At 38.5% G+C, this 15,870-nt stretch overlaps 2 long non-coding RNA genes and 1 other non-coding gene across 3 annotated transcripts; all 3 read left to right on the top strand.

The window, feature by feature from the left end:
* Window positions 1–9,301: 9,301 nt before the first annotated feature.
* On the top strand, window positions 9,302–12,888 carry LOC132051063 (uncharacterized). Its single transcript, XR_009413562.1, has 3 exons — window positions 9,302–10,907; window positions 11,349–11,393; window positions 12,409–12,888. It is a non-coding gene; the product is annotated as an uncharacterized LOC132051063 (long non-coding RNA).
* Window positions 12,889–13,403: 515 nt separating this feature from the next.
* TRNAK-CUU (transfer RNA lysine (anticodon CUU)) lies at window positions 13,404–13,477 on the top strand. The gene has a single exon. It is a non-coding gene; the product is annotated as a tRNA-Lys (tRNA).
* A 1,117-nt stretch (window positions 13,478–14,594) lies between these two features.
* LOC132050098 (uncharacterized) lies at window positions 14,595–15,662 on the top strand. The gene is made up of 2 exons (XR_009413264.1): window positions 14,595–15,112; window positions 15,210–15,662. It is a non-coding gene; the product is annotated as an uncharacterized LOC132050098 (long non-coding RNA).
* The last annotated feature ends 208 nt before the right edge of the window (window positions 15,663–15,870 follow it).

Genomic DNA, 15,870 nt, shown 5'->3' with positions numbered 1-15,870 from the left:
ACCTTGGTTTGCGTTCTGAGCTTGCATATGAACAACTCTGGCCAAAACTTCTAAGCTTACTGGGCAACCCCGTTGTAAGAAACAAGAAGAATCAAACCATTGTTGAACATACTGTTACACCTCGCATTTTCATACGTTGAGTTTCGCCAAATGCTAATTGTCCTAGCCTTGGGAAGTAGGCTTGGGAAGTAGGACAATTTTTTTTCGAGGTCATGGGGATAGATATGTCCATCTTGAGTATATAATGGAGTAAAATAATGTTTAGTAAGCCTCGGGAAGGTTTAAGACTTATCGGATCATCGGAGTTAAGTTTCGGTGGAAGTTTAGTAAAATGTCACGATGCAGCGCACTTTGTGGCGCAACGTACGACGGATGAAAAGCGCGCTTTGCGGCCACGCGTTGTGCAGCAAAGTGTGACGGTGAAATTTTGTGATTACGCAAGGTTTGCGGACACGGCATGCGTTTAGAAAGCATGCTTTGCGTCTATGGCTTCGCCGCGTGTTGTGTCGGTCCGAATTTTCAGGATCCTCCTCATAAATAGCCCCAATTCGATTCTAACTCATTATTTTACCATTTTTGGACCTAGAAATCTCTAAAAACTCTCTCGACAAGTTCTCTTATGATCTAAGACCAAAATCGAGGGCAAACAGTGATTAACAGAAGAATTCCATGATCATCGTTAGATTGTTCTCACTCTTGTGGTGTTGAATTTGGAGAATTCTTGGAGGTGGAGGAATTTTGAGTTTAGAGTGATCCTTGTGATTAAAGGTAATATTATCCTCCATCTTGTGTTTATAGTATTATTTGGCTTTTACATGGGTGAAGGAGAAATTGTGAAAGTAAGGTTTAAGTTGTCTAGAACTTGTTCTTATCTATATAGTATGAATTGTTCTAGACTTGGTATGGTTGTGATGTTGTTGGGCTGGTTTGCACAAATAAAGTTGTAATATGAAGTTGTTAGATTTCTAAGTGAGTTGTGAAGATGGGAAGGGAACTAGTATAGAATTGAGGGAAACAAGCTACATGAATCTCATGCACATGAAATGTTCGACAAAATGTCTAAATGAGTTCTCTTATAAGTTATGAACCCGTCGTTGATACGGATACTTCGTTTAATGTAGATAATCATTTATAGAGTACACGAGGACTCGAGGGATCCGTATACTAAGGAGACAAGGTATGTAAGGGCTTGCCATGCAAAGGCATGATTACGATATCGAAATTCTTCGTAAATTTCCATAACCCTCTCGTGTCCACAACATGTCGAAAGCTAATAAGTCTTAGTAGTTCTTACAAGAAGAAGATGATATGTGTTTAAGATGATGATGATCCCGTTGTATAACCTCGTTACGTTATTCATTAATTGTTATCTCGCACTTATGACTACTTTAGTTCCCACGAGGTGAGACTTAGTGATGGAAAGTGTCCATAACATAATCGGAGGATACGACCTTATTCACTCCGATGTAACTATAACAATTGTTTAAGTTACATATGTTTACTATGGTATATGATATATATATATATATATATATATATATTAATTAATATATGGATATGCGTGTATGGGATATGGGAAAAGAAAGAGCGAGTTATATACACATAACCACTTTGATCGGGTGGCACGTTATGATATCGTCCGGACGCGGGATATATGGATAAATGGATCGGGCCGTTCGTTCGACAATGCATAGACATATATATATATATATATATATATATATATATATATATATATATATATATATATATATGATGTTGATAAGACATAAGAAGCGGGTTGTACGTTCCACGGCAACATATATACGTATATGGAGATAAATAAGTATAATGAGAACATGATATATATGGATCGGGCTGCACGTTCCGCAGCAACAGTATAAAAGCATATATGTATCTATGAAAGTGTTAAAGGAAATTACACGTGTGTTTCTTCTAAAGAGGCATCTATCTACTTACTACATTTCACTTTATTTCTTATTCTGTCATTGGTAGTACTCGTTACATACTCGGTACTTTGCTCGTACGCGTCCTTTTCTTTATGGACGTTGTGTTCGTACCCGCGGTAGAACGAGGAGACGGCGCGGTCCGTAGGTGCCATCGCGAGGCACGTAGGAGCCTTCCGTACTCCCGGAGGTGCTATTTTTGTTATATTCTTTTGTGTACGTACGTGGGTATGACGGGGTCTGCCGGTCTTATGTCTCGACGCATTCTAGTAGAGGCTCGTAGATACGTACGTGTGGGTAGTAGATGTCTTATGGTCCCTCGGTCATATTTGTATATCATTTCGGTAGCCTTGCGGGCTCATGTTTTTGTATATATGTGTAGATGTATGGAAGCGATGATGACTATTTTATGACGAGTGTTGTGTTGCGCATGATGTATACATAGGATGAGTTCGATGTTAAGTATGATAGATGGTGCTCAGGGTAGCTCCGGGTACCCGTCATGACCCTAGCTGGGTCGTGACGCATACAACCTCCACCTAACTGCTGGCTCTCTCGGGTTGCATCGGTTGAGCGTCTCGCTAAGTCCTGCAATATAAACTTAGCGAGCGGGATTATCTTAGTCGGTATGTACGCGGCGTTATCGTGCGCGATAACCGGCGACCTTGATAGTTACCTCTTGACAACATCTCGAATAAAATGAACCGACATCAAATGTGTTTAGTGCTCTCCCGTGAAATCTTAATTTTTAATCGAATGAATAGCAATTACTATCACGTCTAAGGGTTGATTCTGCTCGAACCAAACTCAATTCCACCATCAAACCTTTGAACCGTGTAGCCTTCTTTCACCGCCTCCGGCTGCCCGTATGATACCTTCCGTCGTGGACAAAAGCGACAATTGGCTTGCAAAGTCGATTTCCGACTAATGCATGATAAGAGTAAAGATGTATCAGTTGTGGACCTTCTTCACCAAGATCCCTCTGCGTAGTCCGAATCCGTATAGCAGACCAATTGAAATCGGCACTTTTTGAAAGGTCGGACCAATATCGAAGCTCCGCTCGAGATATCTCGATATCCGACGACTGACTTCCCAATGCCTCTTTCCTGGGTTGGACATGTATCTACTTACCACACTTACAGATTGAGCAATATCTAGACGTGTGCATATCATAGCGTATAATGCTACCAACTGCACTGGCATAAGGAACCTTTGACATATGCTCCACCTTATCTTCGGACTGAGGCGCATCCGTAACTCGAAAGTTTAAAATGAGGAGCTAACGGTGTACTTGGCTTGCACGTATGCATATTGAATCTCTCGAGAACCCCTCATATGTACCTCTCTTCTCGACAAAGATGTTCAACACCATCTTCTCTTGAAATCTCCATACCAAGAATTTTCTTTGCGGCTCCCAAATCCTTCGTGTCAAATTCCTTACTTAACGATTTTTAAAGCGTTTATCTCTCAGAATGTTGTTAGCGAAGAATAAAGATATCATCAACATACAATAGTAAATAAATCATTGAGTTACCGTACATCTTCTTGTGATACACATACTATCAAATGCGCTCTTTGAGAATTCATGTGTAGTCATGAATGCATCAAACCTTTTGTACCAACGTCTGGGGATTGTTTCAAGCCATACAAAGACTTATTCGATTTGGTATACGCTGATCTTCTTTTTCTTAGCTAGGAAATCTTCGAGAATGTTGATATCTATATAAATTGTCTCTTCTAGATCACCATGTAAGAAAGCGATTTTGACGTCAATTGAAGCTCAGTCAAATTGTACGACAAATGCTAGTAGTATCGCAATTAGCTATCTTTCACGGCACGGAGAGAAAATCTCATTGTAGTCGATTCCTCCGACATTCGAAACCCTTTAAGTAACCAATCTCGCCTTGAACACTAGAATTTTACACGGAATTCCTTCTTTCTGTAGATCCTTTCATCCATTGTCTCTTCTCCTTTTGCCTTTTCATTAAGACTCGTATCGATTCTTATGAAGAGACAAAATCTCTTGATCATGGTTAACCGCCATTGTATAGGATCTTTGAAATAAGTTACTTCGACGTACGAGGAGGGCTCCGGATCCTTAATCTCTTAACGACTACGAACGCATATGTAATCGGGGTTTGCTTGATCTATAAGGCGTTCCGATCTTCGTGTCTACCTCTTCTCCCTTATAACCGCAATTGTGTATGGTTTCGCTTGCGGTAAGGTCTTGAGATCTACATCTGCAGGTCAGTCTTTAACACGAGTCTCTTGATCCTTTTCCTTGGTAAGCTCACGGAAGCTCCTGCTCGTTGTTTTCATTTCCGAAAACTCCAAAACTTTACGGGGATCGAAGCATAGAGGATTCATTAAAGGTGACATCTCTACTAACTATAAACTTGAGTAAAGACAAACACCAAAGTTTGTACCCTTTTACTCCATCCACATATCCTACGAATATGGCTTTCTTAGCCCTTGATTCAAGCTTTCCTTCATTAACATGATAATAAGTTGGACACCCAACTACTCGTAAATATGAATAGTTAGAGGGTTCACCTGAGCATACCTCATTCGAAGTCTTGAAGTCAATCGCCGATCTTTGGAGATCGATTGACAATATGCGCAGTGTGAAGCTTCTTGACGAAAATACTTTGGACATTTTGGCTTGTAGGAGCATACAATGAGCCTTTCAAAAAGAGTTCTGTTCATCCTCTCAGCAACTCCATTCTACTGTGGGATGTGCCTGACAGTCCTATGTTTTGAGATTCCATGAACCTTGCAGAAATTATTAAACTCTTCACTGCAAAACTCCAAACCATTTTCTATGCATAGATATTTGATTTTTCGCTCCATTTGATTCTCAACAAAAATTTTCCACTCTTTAAATGCTTCAAAAGCATCACTTTTTTGCCTTCAAAAGACGCACCCAAACCTTTCGTGAAAAATCATCAATAAAAGTGAGAAGATACATCTTTCCGCCCTTCGATGGAAGTTTAGAGGGACCCCATAAATCTGAATGTGTGTAGTCTAGCACCCCTCCCGTCTTGTGCTTGCCGATCTCTTGGTGACCTTCCTCTGCTTACTAGAACTGCGGTGCGCACAAAATTCAAGTGTTCGATCTTCTACTTTCAAAAGTTACGGTTGCTCGGCGTGTATCCGCGTACGCTTATATGACCCAATCTCATGTGCCATAATCTTGCCTTGTCATCATTAGATAAGCGCTATAGATACATTCTACAAGGAACGACAATGGTGCTTCGCCAATGTGTAAAGGCCGTTCTCGACAACTTTCGACATAGGTGAAGAACCTTTAGTCACGCCTTCGTAGTTCCTCCTTCGCTCATGCACTTATAGCTTTATTCATCTAGAGTACCCAGGGAGATCAAATTCTTTTTCAGATTAGGAATAGGACGGACTTGTGTAATAGTCCTCACAGTTCCATCATGGCAAGCTTAGAACTAAGCGATATCCGACTATTGCACAAGTTGCATTATTTCCATTACTAAGTTTCCTCCACTTTTCTCGCCATTGCTAAACACGATCTCTTGAACATTATATACGAGTACTGTTGAGTCTAATACTCATTTGTTTTCGTAACTTCCATTATTACACGATGTTGTAAGTACATAATAATTATCATAATCATGTACCTGTTCAACTGTGGATGCACTTGCCTTTTCCTTGGACTTTGACATTGGACAATCTCATTCAAAGTGCCACTTTTCTTCTTGCGACCCCGACAATGCGTTCTTCATTCACACGAGACTTTGATCCGTGCTTTGATTTTCTCCTTCCTGTTGGCTAGTCCGACCTCTCGCGAGCCTCACTTGCACGATCATCTCTGTCTCCTTCAAAATGCCTCTTCCCGTCACTAGAGTTAAGTGCTTCCTGCTTAAGGTTGATAGCTCGCTATACGTCGTTGAATTCTCGATATTACGATATCCTGAAGTCGATGAAAATAGCAAAAGCACGTCATGCAGCGTCTCGCAAATCCTTTTTAATTCCTGCAATCTGTAAGCCCATGACAAGTTTATTGAACACGTCTAAATGATCTTGTAATACCTGACCCCATCTTAAATGTGTGAAGACGTCATTGTAACAAAATCCTTGTTGTCATGGCGATCGGTCTGGTAAAGCCACGCAACTTGTCCCTTAACTGTTTGGCCGTCTCTTTGGTACTTGTAATCAACAAAGTACCTTAGGTGCGAGGATAGTTGGATTACACTCAATGCATCCGCCGATCTTATAAGCATCGGAAGCCGATGCGCATTCGGGATACTCTCATCAAAAGCATGGATTGAACCTTTCCGTCGCGATAACGCCATCGTCCGGATCTTCCAGGTATTGAAGTTGTTGCGCCGCTAAATCTATCGATTTCAAACTTCGTGGAACTCATCTTTGTTGTTCTTCCTCTAGGATCTTTAAAGATTCCTAATGCTCGATACAATTGTTAGCGGAAACGTAAAAGAAAAACACGAGATTTAACGTGATTCGGATCAAAATGACCCTACGTCCACTAGAGAACAGTTGCCCTTATATTATTAACAAAGGAAGGGGAGATTTCCCAATTATACCTAAGAGAATTACTCTCTCAACTCTGCTCTCACTACAAAGGATTTATGAATTTTTAGGATGCTAAACTAAGAAGAATTGCCTCTCATTTTATAGGCATAAAATGACTTGGGCTCCAAGTGTGTACATGAGCTCTTCAATTCTCCTCCACATCTTAGCATTCTTTGGCTCCAAGCAATGCATTATTTGGCTCCAAGTAACTGAGCATCCTTTGGCTCCAAGTAATGGATAATCATCTAACACATGAGTTTTTCTATCACGTAACAAAAAACCAACTCTTTCACTAAGATCAAAGCCTTGCCCAACTCCATTTACAAGCTCTGCAATTTGCAAACAATTAGAGTCAATAACTGCTTTCTCTTTGGAGGGGCTTCCAGATGAGATGGGAAATATGATAAATTTGAGACATATGTATTACAACTCTTGGTATATTGATAAAAAGCAGTTTCAGATGTCATTAAACATGGGGCAACTTACTTGTCTTCAAACCCTACTAGTTTTCAAGGTGGGTTTTAGATAAAGGCCGCCGAGTAGAAGAATTAGGTGGCTTGAAAAACCTTAGAGGTGAATTGACGATCAAAGGTCTCCAATTGGTATGCAATAGAGAAGAAGCTGAAAGAGCGTATCTCCAAGAGAAACCAAAAATCTGCAAGCTGGCATAGCTATGGTTCCATGATGAACCAGAAGGATGTGAGACCAATGATGAGTATGTAGGATGGTCTTCAACCTCATCCTAAGTTGAAAACCTTTGCAGTAGTGGACTATTTGGGGACTAGATTTCCTTCATGGTTCAGTGAAGAGTTGCTACCAAATTTGGTCATCTTGAAATTAAGTGGTTGCAAAAGGTGCAGAGAAATTCCATCACTTGGCCAACTCAAATTCCTCCAGCATCTCGAGCTGATAGGGTTCCATAAGGTGGAATGCATCGGACCTACATTTTATGGTATTGATGGTAACAATAATGGATCAAGCAGCAATAATGCCAATATCCAAGTGTCCCGTTACTCAAAGAACTAGGATTGGAGGATATGCCTAGCCTTACCGAGCAGAAGGAAGTGCAATTGTTACCAACAGGAAATGGTGGCATAGATGGACTTGGGGTTCGAATGTTTCCTGTGCTTGAGAAGTTGAGCATTAGGAAGTGTCCATTGCTAAAAATTACTCTATATCAATTTGAAATCCTACGTGAATTGAGCATTGAAGGAGTTGACAGTGAAATGTCATTGTTGAACTTGTGCAGCAATTTAACATCTCTCGTAATGCTTAATGTCAGAGATGTGAAACAGCTCAGTTGTCTCACAGATGAGATGCTACGCAACAATTTTTCTCTTGAACGTCTACTGGTCTTAAATTGCGGAGAGTTTCATGAATTGCCACAAAGCTTGTACAATCTCCATTCTCTCAAGAGCTTAAGCATTGGCTTTTGCACCAATTTCAGTTCCATTCCTATTCCCAGAGGAGAGAATCATTTGACTTCCCTCCTAAAACTTCGGTTATACAATTCTGATGGATTGACTAGTTTACCAAGTGGAATGCTAGAGCATTATTGTTCTTTGGAATCTGTACATGTCAACAAATGTAACAACTTAGTTTCCTTCCCTTTACATGTGTGGGAAATGCCTTCACTTCCATATTTGAATATATCAAAATGTCCCAAATTGGATAGTGTGCCCACAGGGGGCCTTCAGCGTCTCACAGGGTTAAGGAGATTGTGTATTGGTCCTTTCTCAGAGTTGGTGGATTTTGAGGCATTCCAATTGGTTTTTAATGGCATTTAGCAGCTATCGTCCTTTCGTGAGTTGTGGGTGCACGGACGTGCACACTGGGATTCTCTGCCCCATCAGCTTATGCAACTCTCTACCCTAACAGTGATAGGAATAAATGATTTTGGAATCAAGGCTCTTCCTGATAGTCTTGTCAACCTTACTTCTGTTGAAACATTGGAGCCAGCGAGCTGCAAACGGCTACAACATCTGCAGATCCACGATTGTCCGTTGTTAGAAGCTCTGTCGGATGGGCTCATCAACCTTGTTTCTTTGGAAGAGTTAAGTTTATCAAACTACAAAAATCTACAGCATCTTCCATCCAGTGATGTCATGCGACGCCTAACCAAATTATTGTACCCGAATATTAAAGGCTGCCCAAAGTTAGAAGAAAGTTGCATCAATCGGAGTGGCCCAAACTCCCAGTGGTCCAAGATTTCTCATATTCCAGTAATTATCGTGGGACTCAGGACAATGCAGAACTTGCGTAAGTCACTGTTTCTCTTTCAATTTATGAATAATTATCTCTTTCTTTTCGACGAGTTCCTCTCCTTTAGTTTTCCAAGGTTTTACTGTAGTACTGAAGAATTCCAGAATTTTTTTAGTATTAATTCAGTCCTTTTCCTTGCAATTATTTGACATCAAGAAAAATGCAAAGTTATCAGTGAATTGGACCTGTGCCTTCCCTTCATCATTTTGCAATTCCAATTCCAATTGAAACTGTTGGACTGGTTCGAACCAATTCTTGTTCTTCTAAATCTTCATCAAACAAGGAATACCGACATTCCTTTAAATATGTGGTTTTAATTATGAAAATTTATCTTCTATCTCGTAGGTGACTAGATCAAATGACATGCTACACGGTTTCTGTGGTATACAGGCCGCTGTAGCAGTCTCTCCTGAGCATGCAAACCTTGAATTTTGTTGAAGGACAGAGTCTTCAGCTATAGATTCCTTACTGGATCGTCCATGAATATTTGGTAAGGACTACAGAAGCTCTCAAATGAGAAAAGCAACCACGTCTTTATAGTTCAAAGACCTCCATATACGCTTCTTGCAAACTTCATTTCTAGTTTCCCTTGAGCTGATTTTTAGTGTTTAACCTTACATCCGTGGAGCTATTTCCTAAGAAACACATCTTAGGTTCCGGAAAATTTGTTTGTTAGGCTTGATAATCATGCAACAAGAGACTTTCCCATATTTTACTATTCATAATGGGGGATATCTACAATTATTAAGAAATACACGTTGACTATATTCTTCTGTGGTTTATTTTGCAAACTTATGAAGTGTTCTAAACTTTCCATTTGGGTTTTTCACTTGAACCTTTGTTCTCCTACTTGGTCCTCTTTAGGTAACTTCTTTTATATTGTCCTTGAAATAGGAAAAATTACATGTTTTAGATGTTATTTTAGCTGACCACATAGGAACAAGCAATTCACCTGGTGCTCAACAATGACTCGAATGCATTGCAAAATTTTTTTTTTTTTTTGGCATCAGTGCAAAAGGTTGCTGTAACGTTTATATCCTTTTGTAGTTTAAATTTTACTGGAAGTGCAAATGAGATTATCCTACAGCAAAAAACTCAATGCATATGGAACATCAAAAAACTCAACGCATACAGGAGGCTAAATGATAAGCTACACGGGTCTATCCTCCGTCTTTGCATGGCCTTGTTTGCCTTATTATTGTCCATGTAAGTTTCTGCATTTTTATTTGACCAAAAAGTCTGATATCTACTCTCATCAGGACGTGGTATTTAACTTATTTTAATGCCGAGATAACACTTCTGTAGCATACTGTAGCTTACAAATGACTTTCGGCATTTGGACCAGATAAATTATATACTTCTTCAATCTATCAAGTGATTTCCTATAATATGACCCTCCCTATTTGCTAAGGATCTTTTCATTTTACCTCTTTATAAGTTCTCTTATTGCATCAGTCAACTATCTATGAAATTGTGTAACTGTTAAACTATCAGTTTTGAAAGGGAATGTGTTGGTTTGTAAGCAGATTTAGGATGTAAGCTGTTCGGAAGATCCTACATTAGTTTCAGTCAGTTTGGTGCTTCACTCAATTCTTCATTTTTCTTTTGCCAGAACTTCAGCGTATTATATTATATTGATGATAGGAGCGTTAATTGCATTCTGTCAACATTTAAACTCCACCTATTTTCCCCCTTTCATTTGTTGTATTAATGTCTGACCCTCCCATCTCCCAACCTGTACAAAAGAAGAAGAATCTCAGTATTTGTAATATCTATTCAGGTGCCACTGAATTCTGTCATGAGTTGCAGCTCAAATAAATTCTCACTGATTGTTTCCACGGATGCAGCTAGCTAGGAGGTTTCTCTGGTACAAACGTAAATTGTATATGCACTATTAAATGCGCGTAGCTTTCATGGCAGCCAAGTCTTAAATGGTGGAAGAGAACAATTCTGAAGTATGCCAAGTCTTATTTTTCAGCTCCTTTTCTCATTAGAATGTTGTACTGTTAGCAGGGATGCTATGGTAGCAATCTCCCTTTGAGAAGGACCTAGGACTTGAATGGATTGACTAGTTTGAGGGGCATCAGTTCATTTGGTTGAAGGATTCTCTATTCTGCTTCTTGAACCAAAGATTTCCATGTAAGCTTTTTCCAACATTGTTAATCTCCTAGATTGCTGGGTTGCTTTCTTTTTTTTTTTTTTTTTTTTTTTTTTTTTTGCTCTCTTACCTCTTTAAAATTGGTCCATGACAACATATCCCAAATGATTCAAAAGTTTAGTTTGTTTTGCATGATTATCCTTAATAAAAGAGTTTATCACTTAATCCTCGAGTGGAAGTTGTTAAGTGGTACAGTTTCTTTGGTAAGAGAACTGCTCATTCTCTTCAAGCATAGAGAATTATTTGATTGGAAAAACTGACCTCTGCCATGTCATGAGATTTGACGCAGACATATTTCTTTTTGGAGCGATATGTGACTTCTATGATAGTAGAGGCTTCTCCAGTTTTTCTTGAGTGTCTTCAACATTATTTCTTTTTTCCTATTTAATTTTCATGGGACAGATCAGGACATTTTGCATCAGTGGCGCCTTTGGAGACTCTGGTTACACGAAGCTTGAAATTTCAAGGTAAGTTTTGGTCCATGAAAAGATTGCAAATGGTTGCTTTTAGATCAATAATTTTTTCTGTGGTTTGGTTTTTCCTTTTCCCCTAAATGCTGCTTTTAAATCATCCTACTTACCTTTTTCTCAGTTTACAATTCTTAGTATATTGAAAACTCTCAAGGAACAATCTCAAGTCTCATATATGGTAGAAATCTATATAAGTTTCTTAATAGACTCATAAAAGAATAATCTTTATGTCTCTCCAATGCTGGTTTATTTCCATGCTTTAGACAGTAGAACATTATGAATATATGACACAGTTCTCGTTACTTCTGCTTCACATGATAATTTCTCGGTTCATTAGAACTTTCGTGGTTGAAGGACTTCAACAAAGAAAGTCATAAAAGACTGCTATGTCATGAATCCTATAGCAAAGAGTGCCTCATTGGCCCTTAAAACGTCCTTAGCAATATCTTTTCATTTTTATAGGTCTTGCTTTCTCGTAAATATCTCCTTCTTTAATGGTTGCTCGTAATGACCTGCTTCTCCATTTTCCAAGAAGGAAATGTGCACCAAAACCGACTTTTGACCATTTCCTGTGTTTCAGATTCACGTTTGAAACAACACCATGGACCTTGTCGAAATGCTAGGCTGGAAAAGATTCCTGTTAGATGTATATCAGTGTCATGATTGGCAAGGTAAATTGCACTTGACTCAACTGAATTTTCCACATACAAGAAAATAATATCTCCAATCCAGTTTCAGCGAAATGCAAATGAGTTTACGAAGTGCTGTAATGTTTCTTGGAATCCTCCTAATAAGGCCTAAGATGACTGCTAGTTAAAATTGTCACCATAGGAATATTACTGTTTCTTTATGGCATTAAATTAACTCCTATTCTCTAGCAAAATATCGTTCGTTATGATTTTTGCACCATAGGTTTGATAACGTCATTGATGTGCTGATTCACTTGATGCATCATGTCGTTAATCCCTATTTTGATTTGATCCTTGATGAATGTTGTTACAATCTTATGCAGAAGGACTTGAAAGCCATTCATCGGGAGTACATGATAGACTACCATCGACTAGTGTAATTGTGCATTAGTCCTTAAATTAAGCTTGATCGTTCCAACTTGGTGCGTGTGACATGCTACACATTCTTTTTCCACTCTATTCATCGGATATGCTTGTGATTAGTAACCACCCAAACTGAACTTGTTAACCGGAAGTGATAGGCAAAATACCTATCAAGAAATATGTAAATAACAATATTTGCAATAAATTAACGAGATCAGGTTATTTAAGTAGCGTTTTCGATCAAAATCAAATGGAGGAAACAACAACTTAGATACACCAGCACAATGACGAGGAATACCACAAATGAAAAAGATTTTTCCCATTTGTAAGAGTTACTTTATCATTTCGGAAATTAAGAGTTTTTCTGTCTCGTTACTATCACAAGAGGTGCAACCAAGATTTGAGAGTAGTGGGGGCACTACTTTTATGTGGCTACAAAAATTGTCAGAAAAATGTTTTTGTTATGTTGGAGTGGGAAAGAACCCAGGTCAAAGCATTAAAGGATCATTTCTGCAGCTTATCAATCACTATTGCAATCTGATCTTTGTGAATGAGGGTGCCAATCAAAATATGTACATAATATATAAGATATATATACACATATTTTTTCCGAGGTTACTGGGGGCACCTGACCCCCTACTGTAGGGGTAGGTCTGCCTCTGACTATTACCACATCACGTTGTTTCCAATTCCAATAGGCTACTTAACGTCTTAACCTTTAGAATGGATTAATTGATTTTGTGGCTTATTATAAAATATTTTTAGTTTTATGTTAGATTCTCAAAAATTTATGAACAAAATCTACTTTACCTGCTTAACCTTAATGCTTAGGAAACAAAACCCCTTTCATTTTTTAAATGGGATTGATAATCGCTTGGACAATATTTTTTACTAGAAGCTTCATAATCTTTACTGAAGCTGATAAGTAAATCTTTTGGAGTATCACACCATGGAGGCCCGTCTAGCTCAGTTGGTAGAGCGCAAGGCTCTTAACCTTGTGGTCGTGGGTTTCGAGCCCCATGGTGGGCGATTATTTCTTTTTCCAAATACTTCTCGACAATTTTATGTTTTGTTCTCAATTTACATAATATCCAATGTTCTTCCCTATTTTTATGTTTTTTCACTAAAAAGAAATATTGATGTTGCTAGGAAGAAAGTTGCTCCAAGTTTACTTTGCTTCTCTTAAAAGCGGAGTTCTATAAATTAAATATCTCAAACTTTTGCGAATCACAGGAGAATGGTTTTTCTCACGCACACTAGGAAGCAATGTTCATTGTATTATAATTTTAAGAAGAGAAGAAGAAGTTATCATTAGAAAACATATCTCACCCATATGTGGATTTAGAATTTTGAGAAAATGAGTGCATTTATTACAAGGAGGTGGATTAACGGTATAACTTTTGACAGGTGAAACCTTTAAGTTCTTACGGTTGAATTCATTATGCTTTTGAAATTATAGATTCGAAATTAATTAATTTTTTAAATAGTACTCTTTTTTACATATATATGTATATCCGTGTCAAAGATATTGGATTAATTGAACTGGTTGACCATAAGGTATATCATCAACTACTACAAGTTTTAGCATATACATTTGTTTAATTAAATAAAAATCTGGGATTTCAATTGTGTCAGTCTAGGTTTGACAACGAAAGCGTTTCGATTAGATTTGCAGGCACTTTTATTATTTCATCGGAAAATATTATTTTCTCTAAAAAAACTGCGGGTAACATACCATTATTTCACGCCAAAGATTTAGAACACATATGAAAAGTGATTCCTTATATTACATAAAAAGTGAGTTACATTCTTGAACCAAACACAATCATCCTTTGGCTAACCTAACCTCCTTCTAAACTCAATAATCTTTCAACGGTATATTGTAGCGTGAAGCCACTATTGGATTGAAGAACAAGAAAAGGAAATAAAATAATAAAGCAAAATTGGGTTTTTCATTATTCAATAATCCCAAACAGTGCAACAACGTCCCCTAAATATAGAAAGCAATCTATTCCTTAACAAACTGTACTATTAACGACACGTGTCCACTCCTAATTGATCCAGCATAGGAGAACTTAATTTAATAATATAAGAACTAGGGACTAAATATAAAAAGGCTAAAACTATTGATAGTGATAGGTATTGGGCCTGTTCTATAAGAATAACCCACAATTGGGCCAGCCCAACTACCCAGATTTCTATTTTGAGCATAACACGGTCCAACCGTGACAATTCCATTCCTCTTCTCCTCGGTATCATTGTCTCTTATGGATTGAAGTCGGGAAATTATGACCAGAGAAATGTGTAATCTTCCCAAGTTGCCTCTTCCTTACCCAGATTTGCCCATTCAACTAGAACTTAAGTCACCCCTTGATTTCCCTTTTTTACTAGTTTCCTCTCCAAGATCGCCACTGGTTCAGCCAAGATTTGTCCATCATCCTTGCAATATGGGGGTTCTCTGGACGGAACCACTTTGTCCCATATCTTCTTCTTCAATTGTGACGCATGAAACATGGGGTGGATCTTCGAGCTTTGGGGGAGCTTCAGTTCATATGCGACGACCCTAATTTTATGAATTACTTCGTAAGGCCCATAGTACTTGGTAGAGAGCTTGAGATTCCTCCGAACTGCTACTGACATTTGACTGTATGGTTGCAATTTAAAGTAGACCATGTCTCCCACCTCGAACTTCCTCTCATATCTTTTGGAATCTGCGAACTGCTTAATTCGATTTTGGGCTTTCTCTAAATTGTCTTTCAAGACCTTATTGATTAACTGCCTTTTCTTCAGTTCCTGATCAACTAACTCTAATTTGGACTGGGAAATGAGTTCGAAAGATGGTTGTGGTGGCTCATACCCATATAAGGCCTTGAAGGTGGTCATTCCTATAGCAGATTGGTAATTGCAATTATACCAAAATTCTTCCATAGGAATCCATTTACTCCAATCTTTGGGTTTATGGCCATTCATACACCTTAGGTACGATTCGATGCCTTTGATTGAGTCTCTCCGATTGTCCATCCGTCTGGGGACAGTAAGCAGAGCTTAATTTCCATTCTACTTACAACCCCTTGAATAATTATTTCCAAAATGTACTTGTAAATATCAGGTCTCTATCTGAAAGAACTGAACTTGGAACGCCATGTAGCTTGCAAACATTATCTAGGAACAGTTGAGCAACTTGATTTGCATTATAGGGGTGCGTTAGGGTAAACGGGTGTGCATATTTGGTATATTTGTCAATAACTACCAGTAAAGTATCCTTCCCATGTGATCTTGGTAAACCCTTGATAAAATCCATGGTTACATGATTCCAATCCCTAGTTAGGATAGGCAATGGGCGTAATAACCCCGGATAAGGAACATGTTCCCCTTTATTTCTTTGGCATATATCACATGTCTTAACCCATTCTTTCACTTCT

Source organism: Lycium ferocissimum, chromosome 3 (genome assembly GCF_029784015.1).
Source record: "Lycium ferocissimum isolate CSIRO_LF1 chromosome 3, AGI_CSIRO_Lferr_CH_V1, whole genome shotgun sequence".
NCBI classification, from domain to species: domain Eukaryota; kingdom Viridiplantae; phylum Streptophyta; class Magnoliopsida; order Solanales; family Solanaceae; genus Lycium; species Lycium ferocissimum.
Note: the sequence above shows the minus strand (reverse complement) of the source record. Positions and strands in the feature narration are given on the sequence as shown.